This window comes from Ochlerotatus camptorhynchus, unplaced genomic scaffold (assembly GCF_037179485.1).
Source record: "Ochlerotatus camptorhynchus isolate MF236.1 unplaced genomic scaffold, CSIRO-AGI_Acam_v1.1 ptg000087l, whole genome shotgun sequence".
In the NCBI taxonomy this organism is placed as follows: domain Eukaryota; kingdom Metazoa; phylum Arthropoda; class Insecta; order Diptera; family Culicidae; genus Ochlerotatus; species Ochlerotatus camptorhynchus.
The window spans coordinates 705,809-721,001 of record NW_027040577.1 but is presented as its reverse complement, the minus strand read 5'-3'; the positions used below and the strand labels follow the sequence as shown (position 1 = coordinate 721,001).

The following is a 15,193-nucleotide window of genomic DNA, read 5'->3' as shown; positions in this document are numbered from 1 at the left end:
ACTTGTTAACGCCGAAATCAAGGATTTATTTGATGTTTTCTACTGGATCGGCCCAAAATGGGCGATTAGGCCGAAGTAGTTCTCTACTCTAACTGATTTCAATGCACTTTAAATTAAGTTTTATTGCCTGCTAGATGCATCGTGCCTGCTCGGATGTAGTATGCTAACTTATTACAATAATTAGTCCTTCTCTAATATACTAAAAGGCATCAATAATCGATTTCCAGTCACAAAACAATAAACAATAACAGAAACAAAAAAAAATTCTACAATCAACAATTGTGCATTGTATTGATACCATTATGCCGAAGGGCATTTGATGTTTGAATCTACATCAACATTTGAAATAGGCGGAACAACCAAACTTAAACAATAGGTTTAAACGCAAGTTTCTCGAGAATCAAAACACATCAAATCAGTGCTGCCTGGTGTTCAACAATTTCAATTGACTTAAGATATTGGTCTAGCCGAGGGGGGCGACACATCTAAATCTTAATTCTAGGTGGTCAAAAAATCTCACACTAGCGAATAAATCTTCGAAAAATCTTTTTTCATTTCTCGCATCTGCTTGCATCGCGTATCATCTTTTTGCAGGAAATCTTCAGAATCGTCATCAATCTTCTCTCTATCTACTCAGCTTGCGCACAGCTAGCCACAGCAAAACACAATTTTTCCAGCATCATAGATAGAGTTGTCCCCCTCGGGTCTAGGGTACGGCTGTGATATTACTATCCATATGAATATCACTACGGCAAATTTGAAAATATTACTATTATCTCAATAACCGTTGCATTATTTTAATATTACTGATGAGTTTTCTATACATCGGTACTCAATTAGCTGGCGTATATACGAAACATTTAAGGTAGAACTTTGAATATCAGTGGTCCCTTCACGATGTTAATGTCATTTGCGCACTGTCATTGAAGCGAATGATATTGATATTCTAACTGTCCAAACTGATACTGTCATCAGGTGGCTAGTGAAATTCTCGAGAATTAAAGCACAGCCAATCGATCTAAGCATTTGATAGAGCAAACTTCCTTTATCGAATGGCATAGTTAGTTCGCGTGAGGGTGTTTTGAATCGTTTGGTTGTTCCGCCTATTTCTATTGTTTGTCTAGAAATGTGATAGAGCCCGGCGCCGATGGTAAGATCTAAAAATCTATGAAAAATGCACAATTTAAGTTCATACACAATACATACTAATGATAATTTTTCTATCATCAGTGTTAGAGCGAGAAGAAAAGAAATATCGATGCCACAGTTTTGCATGTGCATCCCTTATTAAGATTAGATACGAGAGAGAATCTCTCCCGCCGAGCCGTTCTTGATCCTTATATACATACAGCTGACGACCGATCGCTACCGATTGAGTCAGCTGTGTGGCAATAGACAGATAGAAAATATCAGTTATAATAAACCGTCGCGGAAGACACTTCGTTTGTTCCGTCCTTTACCGTAATAAATGTAATTTTGTGTTCGCGTAATAAAAGGTGTTTGTATGTAAACCGCGAGTTCTTTTATGTGTGTCCGAAAGATTTCCCGCGACGGGCGCGAACAATCAGAATCCCATATAATTTCCCAATTGAGAAAAGTGAAGGACCACGAAAATTTCTCAAAGTGCCAGATCTTAAAATTTCTCTAGGATTGGGATCTGGAACCACAACCACATCTGGAATTTCATTTCTCAATTGCATATTCAGGATTCTAGGTCTAGAAAATTGATGAGATCTTCTCAAGTATTCGGCCAAACGGCATTCGGTCAAATGGTTGAACATCCACGGCACGTCAAGTTTCACCAAAAGACGAATGACCAGAAAAGAAGAAGAAGAAAAATCCTACAGACGATGTTCATGTCCTACAGACGACGTTCATGTCATGTCTAGTCATAGCGAGTGCCCAGAATCACAATGGGCCCATTCGGACATCTTCAGGGTACCATCGCCCCGGAATAATGCTACACAGAAAAAAATTCTGAATTTTAACTATCACGTAAAATCTCCCTTCGTTTAATTTTGAGCTATACGTGACATAAACAGCGAAATCATTTACAAGCTATGCCAAATCTAGCGTTAATTTTATGTGCGCTATATCTCGCAGAAATTTACATGAATTTTTCTAACGGTGTAACACCGGATATGAGAAAAAAATCATTGAGCTTAGAGAACAAAACTTATTGACTTAGGGGCATGGGCCGTATCCTTCCGAAGCAGGCGCCCATGATGGTAAATCCAGCCACGGCACGTGGATTCACCGTGGATTTTTTTATCGTCAAAATAATTCATATTTTGGGCAAGGCCCACACTTGCTATTCATTCAACTTGCATGGCGTCGCCGGTTCGACAACGAACCAGGGGAGCCGTTAGCTACGAAATCCCCCTCATAACACATCATCTAAAAATTTCGAAAACGGCTTTTTGAAATGGAAACTCACTTTCCCTTTATCACTTCTCGTTCGGTTTAACGATCTGGCGGGATTTCTTTTCGCACCATGCATAGGCCCATTCTACCCCCTGGAATGAAGTGGATGGAGAAAAGGCCCATTAGCAATTCAAATATGGTACATTCCGCTTACCTTTCGGTGGTTTGGGTCTGGAAGGATGCGTATAGGTGGTCTTCTCGTGGACCAGCCAACCGTTTGAGAAGAAAGAAGAAAACGAACGGAAAATGGGTGGGGAGTGGCAGGAGGGTGGGTGAATCATGTAGAGTTTCTTCCGCCTATAGAGACACATGGCCAGGGCGACAGGTGCTTGAGCTTGGTTTAAACAGGAAATGATTGAAAGTTTGACAGCGTGTCACTCCTTGGGAATAGACAGGTGTATAAAAATTTATTAGACGAATGGGAAATATTGATTTAATGTGACCTTTTTCCAATGGCACGTGGGGGATTTTATTTTTGGATTGAGGAAATTTGAATATCAGCAGAATTTTACGATACCGCATTGGAACTATGCATAAGATATAAACGCGCAGTGCCATTTTTGCTTGATTTGCTATCCATTTTAACAGTTAAGCGATTATCGGTAGTGTAGCAATAGCATAAAGTTGATTCTTTTGAAGTTCAAAGTAATTATCTGAAAATTCAATATTGCCGTTCAACCACAAAAATTCAAAGTGTACCATAAAATAAATAATAAATTAGCGGAGCTCTACATCAATAACATCTCAAACAATGAGATTGGAATTTGTTGAAATTGAGGATGCATATTCGCAAGTTAAGCCCCTTTTGAACCTTTATTCATTATCATTTGATTGATCTCTAATAATTTAAATTACGCAGCTGCCATCCTGGAGCGAAACATAGACCTTGCTCAAACCTGCGCACAAGCCCTTCCGCTTTTGGCTCGGAAACAATCCTTCCAATAAGTTGCTACCGGCACGATCCACGAAAACAAAATCAAAAATAATATTTTATTTTAATTTCCTTCACCAAAACAAACCCGTGCGGCATTTTATCCTTCCTCCTCACATTCCTCGTTTTGTTCTCATAGCACAAGTAGGGCGGGGAACACAACCCACCCAATCCAATACTATAAATCGAAACCCTGTGCTGCAAGGGAAAATGTTCTGATTGACAAAACATTTTTCGGTCTGATTTATGGATGACTCTGTCAATCATCGGCAGTTCCGCTTGGCAGGCAGCCAGAAGGGTTGTTCTCATTATTTTTTTTTTGATTGACAAAAAAAGAATAACGGGAAACGTAACTCAAGCGATATAATTTGGAAGATGACTTCAAGGAAAAGATTACCAATGTTGATGAAATAAAACTCCGAAAAAGGATACCCACGCGTAATCACTTGTGCTCGCAGCTTTACTCAAACCAACGCCCACTTCTCAGCGATAGTTAAAAGCCATCACCGAATCACGGCAGCAGAAATTATTCAAAATAAATAAAATTTCATAATTAAAAGTGCTTTCCCACTCGTTCCACTCATTCACAAATTCACAAACACATGCAGCATTCGCGATCCGGTAAAAAATTATAACAGAACAAAAAAACGAGCTCTCATCAAATTGAATGAAATGAATATCTTTCAGCTATTTGACTGCGAAATACATAGTTGCACCGGTGCTGCTATGCGGCTGTCTATCTTTTGTCCTCAATTCGGTATTTTTTATTATTTTTTGATAATGCTTCCCGGAAAACATATTTTAACGGTGCGCTCTCATGAGCGGTATAAAAATTAATAAATACAACTAGGAACGATCCACCGGTACCGGACGGGAGGTAGCAATAAATGCGGTAACGAAATTCGCTCGCCCCACTGGGTACGCCCTGCACGATGGGATGTATTATGCAACAGGGGAAAGTTTTAATTTTTCTAAAAGTTATAAATACTGATCACAATATAGGGGGTCGAACGGCTTAAGCAGGAAGGCGACCTTATTCTAAGCAGGAGGGGAACAATAAGTTTCAACGATTGATTGCGGCATCATGTCTTAGAGCAACTTTTGTATGGGGTTTCGATTGATATTCTTGGTAAGCAGATGTAGGAATATAAAATTACACGTTTAACGATCAGTAATTCAATGAAGTAAAACTGAAATTTACAAATTTGCTGTAAATTCAGCGTTGAACATTAAATTAATTTCACACTTAGTAGTGATTGTAACCAGTGGTGTGTCTATCTGTCTAAGATTGTTGAGATTGTCGCGAATTTAGTGTTTCGATTTAAATGTTATGAATGCCATTAAAGGATTCAAATATTAGTGCCAACACCGCCCACCACCCACTGGACAGCACGCAACCACTCCACGAAGTTCCGCTACTCACAGCCAGATGCCGCTGACAGCAGGATTAGGAGGTCATCGGGAGGTGGTGTAAAAGGGGCCATGATGGGGCGAAATTGGGCTGAAGAAAAATGGATTAACGATCGAGAGCGCAAGGAAATCACCCGCCATCGTTCCTAGCTAATTGCCTGGCAAAAGTCAAAAGTGGTAGTCGAAAACCAAGCTAGACAAATCCAAATCGAATGTGATATACATCAAAGTGAAAGATTGTTATTCGAGTTGAAGTTAGTAGCCTGCACGAGTCTTGAGGCGCGAAACTCGATCAGTAGTGGAGGAGGAGCCAACCTACTGAAATATCCAGGACCCCGTAGTTTACCGTTTACCGTTATCATTATCTACGGCGCGAACCAGCCGCGTTTACTAGTCCGTGTTCATCGCCATTGTGGATCGGTCTTGAGCGTCGTGGACACGTTATACCGTTCGCGAACGACTCGGCAAACGGTACCGTGGGAGCACCCGTAGGAGAAGAGGAGAGTGAAGGGTTAAGAGGTGAATCGACTGGGCAACCCACAGTCGAAACCGAGGGACGAAGAACAGAAGCAAAGGAAAGGAGAAAGTGAAGGTGAAGGTGTAGCGGAACGGAGGAAAAGGTGGCCCTTATCGACAACGGAAGACGAAGGAAGAACTACCGAAGGTTAAGGTAGGAGATAACCGATAAGAAAGTGGGAAAGTTAGGGAAATAAACGAGACCTGTGTGTGAGAGTTCATCGGGGTGTGTAAAGAGTATTTGAGTGTTTCCTTGGTCGCGATAGTCACACGTGTATGCCGACCCTGAGGCAGTGTAGAGGGGGGTCTCATTAATGCTGGGCAGGGAGTACCCCAACGGTTACATGATGAACTAGCCTACGGCTAAAAATGTAAAAATAAAAAGATATGCTCGCCCTTAGCACGGAGAATATCGTCGAAGAAATGTGTCGAGAGGAGGACACCTTTAACGCCGTCAGCAGAGCAGTAACGCAGATCATGTCAGCGCTGCAGCGAAAATGGCGGGAAGACCAACTAGAAAGTAGTAATGTGCTCACACAAGTGCGAACTGAAAGCCGAAGCCGGGAGAACTCTCCGTCAGAGTAGGCTGTATCCACAACCAGGGATAACCGAGTAGAACGTGACGCTGGGAGCTAAATGGCTCACAAATTGGAGAGACGATCAGTGAACTGGAAGCGCCAATTAGCTGAGGTAAAGTGAGGTGCGTAATGCACGGCCCCCTCCGAAGTAATACGACAAGTGGTTCCGGGGGAAAAGGGCAAGGCGTCTAAGGAGGTTTTAGTGCGGTAAGAATCCCACACACCGTGTCACCGCGACTGTGCGCCCAGTCGTCAGCGGTGGCACGATGGCCTTTTTGAAGGTTTCCTCCTTGCCAAAAAAAAAAAAAAAAAAAACACACACACACACACACACACACACACACACACACACACACAGACATGTTCCGATCTCGTCGAGCTGAGTCGAATGGTATATGACACTCGGCCCTCCGGGCCTCGGATCGATAGTCGGTTTTTCAAGTGATATCTATACCCTTCTTTGTAAGAAGGGTAAAAAAAGCGCACACTTAGAAATAATTTTACACGTGTCGGAACATAGATCGTTAACATAGAAGATGAGGCATAAACAAACATTTCATGAAAAATTAAGTGCTCCGAGACTGAAAAGTTCATTATTAGACGAAAAGTACGTTTGAATGAGCACCTACATTTACATGAATTGGTGCAAGTGTGAAGATGCATGTAAAATTAAATGCAAAATAATGAAGTTTTAAATTCTTTCACCTAAAATTTAAGTTGTATTGCTGTATGTTTCAACTAAGGCTAGACAAATTTGCAAACGTTTTTTATGCGTGATTGCATTAGGGTCTCCCTCCTATGTAAACCTACATAGCACCTGTTCATAAACTACGTAGACAGTTTAGGGGGAGTGGGGGGGGGGGCTTACAATTATCCACGGCCCATACAAATTTAAAAAAAATGTTTATGGACAATTATCTACGCAGGGGGGGGGGGTCAAGAATCCCAAAAAAAAAACTGTCCACGTAGTTCATGAACAGCCCCATAATTCACAAAATGATGAATAGACAATTTCTCCTACCATCAAAAAATCAAACATCACACCTGACTGACACTAAGAAAACATCAATAAAAGAATGATCTCATCGAAAGCTTCACCCATGATTATCGATCAGGATCAGAGCTGGTAAATATCACGGCCGTCATGTGACAATGAAAAAACAGGTCCTCTCACTATCACGAGACGAAACTACCTATCACGAGAGTTCTTGTCATTTTCCAATGATCTAGCATTCATGAGAAAATTGTTTCACGGCTGTGACATCAGCATTTCTAACTGGATTAATGAATGAGATGAGATGAATTTAGGCAAGCAACAGTATGTAATCGGTAGAGTGAATATATTTTTAAGAATTCTGCGGTACTAGTAACAATGAAGCGATGCTGTTCAGAGCTTACAACACCGCTTTCAAAGCTGTTCAATATTTCATTACAGCAGGGGGAGTTTCCTACGCGTTGGAAAACGCCATTCATGTTCCCGATCTACAAGAAAGGAGACAAGAGAAACGTCAAAAATTACCGAGGGATCACATCACTCAGTGCCTGCTGAGAAATTACATTTCTCCTGACCAACACAGTTTTTATCCCAAGAGATTAGTTTCAACAAATCTAGCTCCGTTCATTTCTTTATGTCTTCGGAGTATGGAAGCTGGAGCGCACGTTGACGTTGTATATACAGATCTTAAGGCTGCATTCGACCGGGTTGACCACTTCATACTGCTAGTTAAACTTGAAAAACTCGGTGTATCCTCGGGTTTAACTCGTTGGTTCAAGTCCTATCTGACCAATCGGGAACTTTGTGTTAGAATCGGATCAGAGCAATCGGACTATTTTACAAACAGCTCCGGTGTTCCTCAAGGTAGCAACTTGGGACCATTGCTATTCTCGATTTTTGTGAATGAGGCCGGACTGCTCCTCCCAACTGGTTGCCGATCGTTCTACGCGGATGATGTGAAGATCTATGTGATTGTTCGTAGCTTCGCCGATTGCTTGCGGCTTCAGCACCTAATCGATACTTTCGAAGAGTGGTGCTCAAGAAACTATCTCACGTTGAATGTACAAAAATGTAATATTATCTCATCGAGTTCTTCGAGTTTTACGAGTTCTTCGACTTTAACTGTGCAGCGGAAACCTTTCGTCACCGTATTCAACGCAGACTTCTGAGAAGGTGAGTAGCTGTCCATTTAATGAACACGTGAAGGATTGCGCTACCTGTTTATTTTTTGTTTCCGGTTCAACTGCATGACGAAGACTTCTACCTGATTCACGGACAACTCTATGCCATAGGAGGATAACTTTTTTTTATGCTATAGACTTGATTAATGTTCGTTGTAATTGTATTGTATTATTGTGATTCATGTATTTCGAAAAGATATGGGGTTCTAGGCTTTTCCCCATCAAAAACAAATTCAATAAATTAAAAAAATAATATCAGTAAATGAGCAAGTAATAGCGATGTCAACAAAACTGTCACGTTCTGTCATGACAAAAAAATCTATGAGATTATTTACTTCAAAATCTCATAGAAGTAAATCTGTATCATCGTTTTTCGTAAATAACGTGTGAGATTTTTCATTGAAAATCACAATTGCCAGCATTACGCTACAAATTGTGAACATCTTTTAACCGATCTCGAACGAACTCTATTTCGAATTACTTTTCTCTTTCGCATTTCTGTAATTAATCAAATCCAGCAGCATCTTTGGCTTGAAAGAAAACACTCTTTCTGAAGGGAACTTCTCTTCCATACCAAAAAAAACCAAGACAACTATTACACTTATTCCTTGCTCTCCGTATACACTTCACGCTTCCACTTTGCAATAATGTTGTTTGCTGCTACTAACATTTTGTTAACTGCTATTGATCCACCGATGTTCAACAATCGGGCCGATTGTCTGACACTCTCACTACGTGGTTACTCAAGCTTACAATTCGGATAACTCACGAGATTTCGTAGCTCTCTTTTCGCGTTGGTTTCTCTCTCTGGAATTTGATATCCTCCCTTCTCTTGTACACTAGGGGACAAATGAAAATGACTCTGTATACTGACGGGCACTTTGAAAGAAAATTTAAAATGGAGGCAAGTAATTGTGACGAGAACAATGGGCGGTGAAATTGGAATTTATTTCACAAAAACAATATGCTCACAAATATTTCACCACAAGGAAATAATCGCAGTAGGCCGCGCTTGAAAGCTGACGTTTTTTCGTAAGCCATTTAAACACATTTTGGCTTTAAATTAATTGATTTGTGTGCTAAAATTTAGTTGCGAGTGTTCATAAGGTTATCATTTGGTGATATATCGTGTTTTGCCTGTGTTTGCCTTGAGTGGCTCGGTTGAACTTGAATCTAACCTCCAAAATATACAACGCAGATTCAGTTCCATTGTTCGGTGTCACTTTTCATTGCCTCCCGGGAGCCCGGTTCTCCGAGTTCGGATGCTACACTTTCAGTGTGTAGTTCTATTGAGAGATCGGTCCGGTTAGTGAATTAGCCCGGGAACGTGTTGATAATGTGTCCGTCACGAGTTTTGGTGGTGATTCGGTGGCCGAAGTTGCCGTGAATCAGAAGGGGTGTCGGTGTCGGAGATTGCGAGCAATATGAAAAATGCCTCGCTGGATACACCCAAGACTGGAAGGGTGGCTGTTGGTGGCCGCGAACTGTTCCTGGGGAAAGCACTAGGCGCGAACCTCCTCCCAGATGACCATGGTAATGCAAGAAAATTTGTGTTTGTTAAAGGAAGTATTACGCCAAAGGTGCATCACGAAATGAGATGCAAAGCTTAGAGAAAATCAAAATTACGGAACCCATGGATTCGAGGATCAAATCAACATGGTGAGACCTGTCCAAATACATTTTACAATTTAAAAAACATAAACCAAATACGTGCAAGGTTTGAAAAGAATATTTTCGAACCTGGAAGCGTGTATGTAATACCAATATCCTTTTGATAACGGTTATGCATACATGCGGGGCTTATCGTAGGTGAAAGTAATCTAGGAATGGGCTTCCGTCTATTTACGTCTCTTTAAACTGTTCCCCTGGTAGAGGAGAATTAAGTTCATTCGAGACGGCATAAGGCATCACCTTTCCGAGCTTCAAATAGCTCCCCAATGTCGCTTACCCTCACACACCATTGTCTTTAGGACACAAGACACTCTTATCAAAAAGAACTGAAGTGACTATACAAATCATTTTCTTTCTAATGCCACTTCATCTCGGAATGGACGTTACTCTCCAGACATTCTGAAATGGATTGCTGGATCTGAAATAGAGCTATCACTTTCTAACTCCCGGGCTAAAGCTGTCTACAATGACCATAAATGCGACATTGTAGAGAAAGTTCTTCCATAATAACACTGCCGGCCAGTGGGGGTTAGAGGGATAACAAACACACATACACATACACAACCACGGAAACTTTCCGTCTGAGCCTGTTTTCGATGGATCCGCTTCACTTTCTCGTCGCCACTTTTATGTATTCACTTTACGATTTTAAATAACGATTCTAGTAAAAGAGTATTTTAAATATTTTCTTGATATTTATCACTTGTAATAAATTCAGAAAAAAATATAAATTGCCTCCACTTACGGCTGAGCCTCAAGTTCGAATGACTTGGATTTATTCTGTATCTGAGGAGAGAGTTTTTTGGTACAGTATCTCTTTATCATCGAATACACTGTTAACTTTATTTAATCGAAAACTGGGCTTCGACAGTCACCTTAGGCATGTTCATTTTAATCAAATAGGAAATGAACTCAGGATATTTTTTAAGCTGCATTTCGTGCGATTTCGGATTTTGTTCAAAAAATGCTATTTAAACACATTTAAAATCCGCATTCGTGTTTTTGCTAGAGTATTTGAAATGAAACTTCAGAATACAATTGTTTTTGCTTTATTTGAGTTTTTCCGTTCCATCTGCTGCAATCGACCGCGTTACGAAAACAAGCCAATCGATTGGACTTTTTTCTAACAATCTGTTAAAATGAACACTTTCTCATTTTTCAATAGGTCACTATTGAAAATTTCACAAATTTCCAACTGTTGCAATGCTGATCAAAATTATCACCAATTTCCTGCAAAAAGCGCTTCCCCTAACACAGATTCCAACATCTTATTCCATGCGGTCTTGGCGAACGGTGCTTTTTCAATCACCGTGTGTGGTGGTGTCCGGTCGGTCGTCATCATCATCAGCAGCAGCAGCAGCTACAGCAGCAGTGCTTTCGGCGCGTGGCGTTGTACATCTTTTGTTCCAGTACCCAACGAAAGGCTGCCCGCAAGCAGCGAGCTGCAGTCCACATGAGCGTTCATTCACCGAAGAAGGAGGAAGAAGCCGCACCGCTTCTGATCGGATTCAGTAGCTCTTCGTGAGTCGATGTGGGCCAGCTATGCCAAGCGCGTCACCATCGTTCCAAACAACATACAGGTCGCTAGCCTCATCTGTGTTGAACACCCTAATAGCTCTGCATTACTCAACCATCACGACAAAACGGTCCTTATCAGGATCACCATAAATTATTGTTGTTTAAGAGTTAATTTTCATTGAATGTTCACTCGCCTTGCTGCCAGCTCTTTGATAATGTACCCAGCGACCAAACGTTTGAGGTCGAATGCGTAATAGTATTGAAGTGGCACAGACAAATTTTCGCTATGATTGAATACCACATGACCTTGTTTAATACAGGAACACTTCGAATTAAGGTAAGGTTTTCTCCAAAACACTAGAAAAAAGCAATTTATATGATTGATCGCGAATATCTTGCGATTGGAAAATTTTAGCAAAACAGTTAAAATTATTTTGTAATTTTACATGAATTCTCATGCACATAAAAAGAGCCATGTAAGATTAAATTGATTTTTAAATTTACACGACTTGAAATTTACATGCATGTAAAATTAAACGTCACTTGAGTTTTACATGGATGGCTTAAGATGGGCTCACTTTGTAATTCTACTGGACATTTAGAATTACACGCATTAGGCTTTTTAAACGAGTTTGCATAAAATCGAACTAATTGTCAAGTACGTGGAATTATCACCCATGTGGAATAACCCGTCTTCACGGCACAGTACATACCCCACACTTCTACCGCTGCATCAAAACGATCAGTCAGGAGAAAAAAGGAACCACGAGCGCATTTTGGAACGTTTTTCTATTTTTCCATTTCCATTTTTTTGATTTTCTGCACGAACTAAAAGTGCTCTCTGTGTAAAACCGCTTTAATCAATATTTTGCCTGTCATCCATTTTCTATTTGTGGACGCGCGTATGCACGATAAATTGTTCAACATAACCAAAACTGAGCGCACAAAACAAAACAAACCGAGCGGAGAAAAAAACTAATCGAATAATCGGTCCGTCCGCCATATTAGCGTTCTCAATGTTTGTTGATTTAAATTTACACGAGCATGTAAATTTATTGGTTTTATCGTTGAAAATCTGATGTTCTTCGATAAGTTTTTACATCACGTTGTGATATTACACTGCAAGAGAAAATTAATCGAACAATCGTGTAATTTTATGAGTTTTATCATGTTTCTATTATGTGCATGATTTTTAATGTAAAATTAAATTAAAACATAGTCAGCGATGTAATTTTAAATAGTTTTGGTTTACATGTCACGTAATATTCCTTATTTTTTGCTGTGAAGAGATTCCTCCAATCAATTTTTTTATTTCTTAACTATCTATCGAATAAACCAGAAATTTCGTGAAATTTTGTCATTAGAAAACGAAGCGTTTCCGGGGTGGGAAAAAGAGCTTTCCCTAACACAGTCGCCAAATATTGATACCGAGCACGTAATCCAACGTCATATCTACGGTTTTGTCTTGGATACAACCACATTTTCCATGCACATTCAGGTACTACCATAACTCGAAATCCTATCCTGACTCGTTGTTTGCTTGAATATCTATTTAGAAAGAGTTTACCTTTTCCCTTGTTTTTATTGTTTTGTATGTCTCTTTCTCTTCCATTTTCTCTTATTCTCTCCCATTCTCATATTTACTCACGCTGCATATAGCACTGCAAGGATGCTGATTGCGATGTATAAATATGTTAGCGTGAGTCCATAATCGGGGAACATCGCTATGCCATTTATTTCGAGAACGAGTGAAGATATCGCAAGATGGACAAAATCACGTGTTTTCTTTTAGAAGCATATGTTTTATTTGAAAAAGTTCATCAATTTTTGCAGCACTGTACCCAATATGTACTTTTCTAAAGCGTTTTTCTTAGATAATTATCGGCTCCTTAAAGCTCCCACGAGTGATCCTTTTAAAGTAATCAAATTAAAGTAAACTTTTGCATAATGTGAGGTAGACATAAATCCTCATGAACTCACAAAGCCACATTACGGACGTGATCAGGATTCTCCTAACTTTACGATTATGTGGCAACAAATTATTTTAGGAAAAAGTAGCACCGGATCCCTCGGTGGATTATTTTCAAACAGGTGTCAAATGAAAGGTATATTTTTTTAACTTGTGATAGATTCAGCGAGGTTTATTTTTTTTTAAACACACACCGTGAAAAGTTCAATTACAGTCCATGCGTTTTGAATACGACTCAACAGGTACAATGGTAGGATTATGATAAAAACACATCGCAAGTGATTATGAAATAAATTTCGGCATAAAAGTGTCGAAACACAATCAATGTTCAAATCGTCAACAGGATTCGCTTCGATTCACGATAGTTTATCATCTGCTAGGTGTTCTAACGTCCAGTTCCACCGTCATATTCTTTTAATGCCTAATGCATAAATATGTATTAAAAACGATGATCTTAAATCAATTCAAGATTGTTTAATTCGAAATAACTTCTATTTAGTAGGTACATCTATAAAGAATGAACTATTTACTATTTACCCTGAATAAAACGGTCCCCTTGGTTTGAACTGTAAAAAGTTTGTTAACAAATCCGAGCCCGTATCTGATTCTCAACGTAAGTGCAAAGACGTTCCCCTGGGAAGTAATCAGCGTGATTAAAGTTTTGTGAGATTGTGATATTACAGAAATATGGACTGGGAATCGAAGCGGCTCGCAGTTTTCAAGCAGCTTTAGACACAGAAGTCGGTCGGTGAGATAACCAAGCTGCTTGGTGTGAATCGAAAGTTTGTCTGGCGATGCAAAAAACGATTGGAGGATACAAGCGGAGCTTCAAGAAGACATGAGTCAGGGTGACCCCGTTCTGTTCGGACACGGGCGTTGATAAAGGCGATGGCCAATAAAATTCGTCCGAATTCGGTAAGGTCTATGAATCAAATGGTCAAGAAAAATCAGGTGTCTGGTATGACGATGCAAACCATGGTTAAAAAGGATCTTGGCCTTAATCCTTCTAAACTGCAACAACGTCAACTTCTCTCAGAAGCAGCAAAGAAGAAACAAAATCCTGAAGAAGTGGCTCGCGGATAACCCTGACGTCTTGGTGATTTATTCGGATGGGAAGAAATCTTCTGTTTTTCGCATTCCGGATGGGGTAAACATAAATCAGAAGGTAAATCTGGACTTTTGACAACAGAAGGTGTTGCCGTGGGTCCAGTCGGAGTTCACAGGTACAGAGATTTGCTTCACCCAAGATTCTGCACCTGCCCACGCAGCCAAACGCGTTCAAGCGTGGCGTCAACAGAACTTCGATCATCTTTGGTCGAAAGACATGTGGCCTCCTTCTTCTCCGGATATTAACCCGCTAGATTTCGCAATGTGGGGCATCATAGAAAGGGCGACTAATTCTAAGCCAAGAAGCAATAAGGACGCTCTTATGGAAATCGTGCGAGCCAGCTGCTCCAGTGTTGCTGATCGTTTGACGAAGGTTATTTGAGCAAAAGGCTCCAATTTTGAATAAGCTGATGCTGAATAAATCTACACTGACTCTCGAATATTATGATCAAATTTCGTAAAACTTACTTTTGGAAAAAATGAAACATTCCAAATTTTAATGGGGACCGTTTTATTTAGCCACCCTGTACACTCGAGCTAAGGATATAAAATCAAAATCAAATTGATTGTTCTCTTCAAAATATGAGGCTTAATCAACAATTGGCGCAAATTTAATTGTAAATTTTAAAAATTTACCTCATCAGTAGTTTTATTAGGCGATTTTCCACTGATTTTAATTGATTTGCCGGTAACCAAAAATTATCATGACACCAAAATGTCAGGAAATCTAGCATTAGCTCTCGCGTCCAACGAAGCGTGTTTACTCAACCAAAAACGTCCACCAAATAGGAATAGAGAGCTACACGCCCGAATTTTCCGCCTTCTAGGTAGAACCAAAATTTGTTCATTGCAAATTACCCGTGACCATATATTTTCATTTATTTTTTTATCCTT

The 15,193-nt window shown here is 40.0% G+C and overlaps 1 protein-coding gene across 1 annotated transcript in view; it reads left to right on the top strand.

Annotated features, from left to right (window-relative positions):
* The window catches only part of Ptp99A (Protein tyrosine phosphatase 99A), a 482,762-nt gene that overhangs the window by 238,354 nt on the left and 229,215 nt on the right, over positions 1-15,193 (top strand). The gene's annotated exons all lie outside the window — the stretch shown is intronic.